Source organism: Pteronotus mesoamericanus, unplaced genomic scaffold (assembly GCF_021234165.1).
Source record: "Pteronotus mesoamericanus isolate MK-2021 breed Mesoamerican mustached bat unplaced genomic scaffold, CSHL_Meso_final contig_173, whole genome shotgun sequence".
Classification (NCBI taxonomy): Eukaryota; Metazoa; Chordata; class Mammalia; order Chiroptera; family Mormoopidae; genus Pteronotus; species Pteronotus mesoamericanus.
Genome location: NW_026555072.1, coordinates 5422473 through 5428472, shown reverse-complemented (window position 1 = coordinate 5428472; position 6000 = coordinate 5422473).

Here is a 6000-nt window from a genome sequence, read left to right as displayed (position 1 = left end):
CTCCCCTGTTTCTTCCTCCTTTCCCCCTCTCTAAAAATAAATAAATTAAATTTTTAAAAAATAATAATAAAAGAAATCCAGGTAAGAGGAGATTGGGAGAGCAGAACAGCATTAAGATTCTGAAGTGGCTGTAGCAACCATTCAGATTATACTCACCTCTTGGATCCAGACGGTAAGTGCTGCCCAGTGTTCTACCCACAAGAGTGTGCAGGAAAAAGTAGGAGGTCTTCAACCTGAAATAAGGGTGGAAAAAAATCATAGAAAAGATTGTATATGAAACTTGATTAATAAGGGGGTTAAGTATGATGAATTTCATTCTTCCACTGTCTGGTTTGAAACTGAAGAATCTGATGAGCTTTTTCCTGCTTCTCTAACCTTGAAGCATGGAGGATTTTATATTCATTTGGGAACCCTGCAGTTATGACAAACATCAAAATCTGACATTAAATAAAAGAAGAAAAATTACCAAAGGAGTTGAAGGAAAGTAATGAGAAAAGAAAAAGAAAAAAAAAGATGACACTTTCAACAGGGAAAAGAAAGGAACAGAACCTAGGTTTTCCCAAACTGGCTTCACAGCTCTCGATGCTGATAAGAAAAACAAGAAATGCTTTTAAGGCTGTAAGTGATATGAGATGTTAAAGAAATTTCAGAAAGAGAAATAGGCCTGGCAAAATCAGTCATGAAGACCATGAGCCTGGGAGAATGGGGGAGCACCTCCCACCCTTGCTTCAACCTTTCACTCTGCTTCTGACAATGATTTGCTTCAGAAGGTCACTACAGTGGTCTCTCTGACTTATTTGAACTTGAAGCGACTGCTCAGTAAGTCTCTAGGAGGAAGAATCTTCTGTGATGTGGATTATGAAAGATTCCTCTGGGGTAGGATTGGAACAGGAATTCAGTTTTCTTCCATCCCCAAAGGCCTGCCAATGCTCCTGGAGATGTGCATTGAGGCGCTGCCTCAGGCTCAGGGAATGTGTGAACAGAAGTTCTCCACCAAAGAGATTAGTGGCATCCTATTGGGCATGGAGCTCAGCTGCCAGGTTTGTTATAAGATACATGGCCATCTGACTTTATTCCTGTCCTGAAGCAAGGACACCCTGGTCATATTTGCTCAAAAACTTCATCTCTGGGAGCTGTTTGGGAAGGGGAGAGCATCTGAAGGAGCCTCTATAGAAACTTAAATAAGCTATTGGCAGGGCACTTCCAGAGCAGATGGCCAAGTACAAGGAGGAATGCCAGGCACACACGGCAAAGATTGCAGAGATACTGGAAGAGGAAAAAGACAAGTTGCCTAGAGAACAGATGTGTTCTGATAAGGAAGAAGAAAAGGGGAGCAGAGCCCAGAAGAAATTCCAATGGACTGCTGAAACTGGGGCAGGGGGGTACTCTTGGGTGGCGAAAACCAAACCAGAGAACTATGATCTGGAAAGAAACAAGAGTCAGTCTGGAGAGGACTGCATGAAAACTTCTCTGGATACTGAAGTTCAAACTCTCTCGCCCAACGGCAGAGTGCAGACCAGGTCTCTGTGAAAGCAGAGCAGGACCACACTGTGGGTTCCTGACATAGATGCTGACCAAGAAGAAAGTAATGGCTCCTTCAAAATCAGGGTGAAGGAATCACAGACTAAACCTTGTAAAAATATTCCCATCCTATTAGCCCAATTGCTTTGCATAAAAGCCACAGGGGTTTCTTTTTCAATTACAGTTTAGTATCATTATTATTTTGTATCTGTTTCAGGTGTACACATAGTGGTTAGACCATCCTATACTTTACATAGTGATCCCCCTGATATTTCTGTACCCACCTGGCAGCATACCTAGTTATCACAATATTATTGACTATACTCCCTATACTGCACTTTATATCCTCAAAAGTCACAGATTTTTATGTACAAAAGTTAAAAGAGAATTTTCCAAAGCCCAATTCTCTGGATCATCACTCTGTAGTTCTCAGTAATCACACTCTCAATTATCTGGCCAAACACAGAGTGGCACTAAAGCAGTCTCAAAAAAAAATAAAATCCCATAGAGTTCTGACTACAAAGAGCTTTCCTGTCAGGCTCCCCTCAGCAAAGCGTTCCAGAAGAATAAGAGTCTATATTGAGGCACCTCAGAGCCCATACCCAAGTCAGTCTTGTATGTAGACACAAAACTTCACTCCTGCATCCTATCTAGTTGCATTTGGCAACAACCTCCCAAATCCAAAATCTTCCTCCTCTGAGTCTCAGCCTCTATTCCTGCATGGTAGCCTCTTCAGGAGGCACTCCAGCCCCCAACACAATTGTCGTAAGAACCTAGCCTCATCCTCCACTTCCCTGAGCTACATGGCAAAACATTCTGCCAGATTTTCAGGGCTACCTTACTTACAAGGTTCCCCTTACTGGCTCTAGCTCCCAACATGGGGTTGCTTCTAGCAGCTCTCCTCTGAAGGAATAGCAATTCAGAGCTTCAGTTCCTCCTGAAAACTTACTCCCACGTGTACAGCTTCTCTCCACAGGACAGTCCCAAACCAATAGCAAACAAATCTGTTCCTTAGAAGCTGCCTTTGGTGGTCAAATGGAGATTCTAGAGATGGGAGTCAGAGAGGAACCAAGGTACTCAGCTCGTCTGCAAAGCCCACTGAGGAGCCCATGCTCCTTGAAAGGAACTTTCCAGGTGCTCTGGCCTTTACAGCTATGCTGCTGGACAGTTAAGGAGAAGATAAATCTTGGGACTAAGAGTTCTAGGTTTGGAATATGGAAACATATGTGTTTCTGAGTTCTAGCACTGTGGTCAATCAGTTTGTACACCTACATTTTATACCTGCCAAACACCTTGGCATTTGGTCAGAGTACCTCACGAAGTCCCATAGGCCAACGGTTCCTTCTGGACACAAAAAGATTCATGGGCTGGTCATGGTCCATCCCATCCTTAGACAGTGTGGTTAACAGGAAAAAAAAACCCTGGACTAAAGCAACAGCTGGGAGACTGAGCCTTGTCTCTTTGAGAATATAGTGCACATTTAATTTCTACTCATTTTGGGGGCCAATTTCTCCTCTGAACATGACAGTAAAACTCTTTTAGAGAAAACATACATAGATGCATCAATACTGAGACAATTGTGTTCAGATTTTTAAAGACATTTATTTTGGGCTTTCTTTTCACCATTACCATAAAATACATTGGAGAGAATAAGACTGTTTGTGGTATGCCATATTATAAAAAGACAATTTCAGTGCTTTTATGGTGAAGCAGAATTAGATAAGTCACATCCATTTTAGCCCTCTGAGCATTTCCCAGAGACCTTTTTTAAAATGACATGTCTGTTTTTGAGACAACCAGTTTTATTTAGTTGAGCTTTTTACAGATGAATTCTGTAAATCTGTGCCATTCTGGCTTGAAGGTCATCTGGGCCCAGAACACCCAATTCCCAATGCAGCTAGAATTCCAGTTTTGTTTTTCCACAGTTTATACAAGAGTACCCCCCAAAGAGCCACTGTTGCTCAAATCCTCATCTTTTTATGGGCAGAGGACATGAGGGGCTCCAAGTCATAAATAAATAGGCCAATTTGCTTTATTCTTTTATTTATTTATTTTTTTAAGAGAGGAGAAGGGAGGGAGAAAGAGAGAGAGAGAAACATCAATGTAGGGTTGCCTTTTGCTCGCCCCCTACTGGGAACCTGGCCTGCAAACCAGGCATGTGCTCTAGAATGGGAATCGAACCCGCATCCCTTTGGTTTGCAGGCCAGTACTCAATCTACTGAGCCACACCAGCCAAGGCCAATTTGTTTTATTCTTAGAAATCCCCTTAGGTAAGGCTATAGTAACAGGCCTCTATGAAGTGTCTGTCATGTAGAGTCAGGCCTTGATGTCCTGGAGCTTTCCAAGCACTGAGTATAGATTAACATGAGGGTGACATGCAGGTAAGCTTTGAGTCTGGATCAAGGACAGACTAGAACAGATATTCCAGACTTCCCAAGTCACCAAGTTGTTAACTAAGCTAGTGACTATTTCACAAAGGTCTTTAGAGTGCTTGCTTATACGTGTGAAATTTGTACTACAAGGTGTGTTTCAACTGCCTACTTTAGCTAAGTGAATTCAAATATGTCAAGTATAAACTGTATTCAGGTGAATTTTATGGTTACATAATTTATGCAAAATCTATAATGTGGTATACTCTATAAAACAAATGAATCATTTTCCTCCACAAATTGTAGGGAAAAAAAAGGGAAAGGGAACCTATAAACTAAAAGAAATTGAAGATACATAGCAACCAACTGCAATGTGTGAAGCTTGTTAGGATACAGATTTGAAGAAATCAAATGCTTTTTTTTGTAATAGGAAAAACTATAACATTATTGGATATTTGCTGAAAATAAGGAACTATTTTACTTTTTAGGTGTGCTAAGGGTATTGTGGCAAGAAAGGAAGGGAAGGAGGAAGGAAAGGAGGGAAGAGGTGAGGGAAGGAGAAGGGATTTGATTGGCCTTTCTCCAAGTTCCTAGGAAGTGATCTCTAAACCCTTGAAATTTCCCAAGTGATAGGAGTGTCTTTATTATTCATTGTAGGCTTTTTTCAGACCATATCCTATAGCTTATACTAGCAAGATGACTCAGGATAAAGGCTGGCCAAGCCAGAAAGACCAACTACTTAACTAAGAGGTTAGGGCTATGAGCCATGTGGTAACACCCTGACTTCTGAGAGCAGAGAGGGGTTGGAGATTGAGTTCAACTCCATGGGTGATGATTCAATCAATCACTACTACTTAATGAAACCCCAATAAAAAGTCTGGACACCAATGCTCAAGTGAGCTTCCTAGGTTGGTAATACTCTATGCATTTTTATCAGAGTATCAATGCTGGCATGGTAATGCATTCCTGAGGACATGGAATTGCCCCTGAGAACATGGAAGGACATGTCCTTGTCTTTAAATATACATATGAAAGAATTTACAGATGAACTAGTATGTGTTGGATTTGCTGAAAAATAATCTAGAGGGTGGGGAGAAGAAAGTTGGAACCTAGATGAAACAAGATTCGCCATGTGGAATTACAAAAAGGTGCTGGGAATGTAAAGACTCATGAAACTATTTTCTCTATTTTTGTATATGTTTTAAATTTTCCAAAGTGAAAATAAAATGGTGATCCATGTGGGAAAAATATGGATCCTTACTTTACAATATGTAGTAGGCAAAATTCTAAGATGGTCCCCAAGATTATAAGCCCATGGCAAATACACACTTTTTCCTAGTAATTCAAATTAAGCACTAATGTAGGTGGTGTGGTAGTGTTGCAGATGTAATTAAGAACACAAATCGGTTGATCTTAAAGTACCCAAATTATCCTGGGTGGGCCTGACCTAATCAGGGAGCCCTTAAAAGATGGGACTCTTCCTGAAGAGATTCACTATCAGATAGCTTTGAAGAATGAGAGAGATTCCACACAAAGGAAATTCTTTATTGCTTGCTTTGAGGATGGGGTGAGGGTACCATGTGGCAAAGAATGTGTGTGGCCTGTAGGAGCTGAGAGAAGCCTCTGGCTAACAGCCATAAAGGAAATGGAGACTTCAGTCCTACAGCTACAAGGAACTAAATTCTGCTACAATCATGTTAGTTAGGAATAGGACTCCAAGTTCCAGATGAGCACCCAGTCAACTTTGTGAGAGCCTCAGCAGAGATCTCGCCTGTTATGCAAGACTTCTGACCTATAGAACTGTGAGCTGATAAATGTGTGGTATTATAAGCCTCCAAGCTTGTAGTAATTTGTTATACAGCAAGACAGGACTATACATAAAATTAAAAAAAAAATAACTTCCAGTTGTGAAAAATAAAGCTTTGTAAATTTTTAACAAATTTAGAAAAACATGTTCATGGCTATGGTGCAAGGAAGGATCTGTTAACATACTAAAGGTCAATAAATTCAACTATACTAAAATTATATACTTCTGAACTATAAAATGCACCAAAAGGTAAAATAAAATTACTGGACTAGCAGTTGCTCTTTACAAGACATAAAATTACAA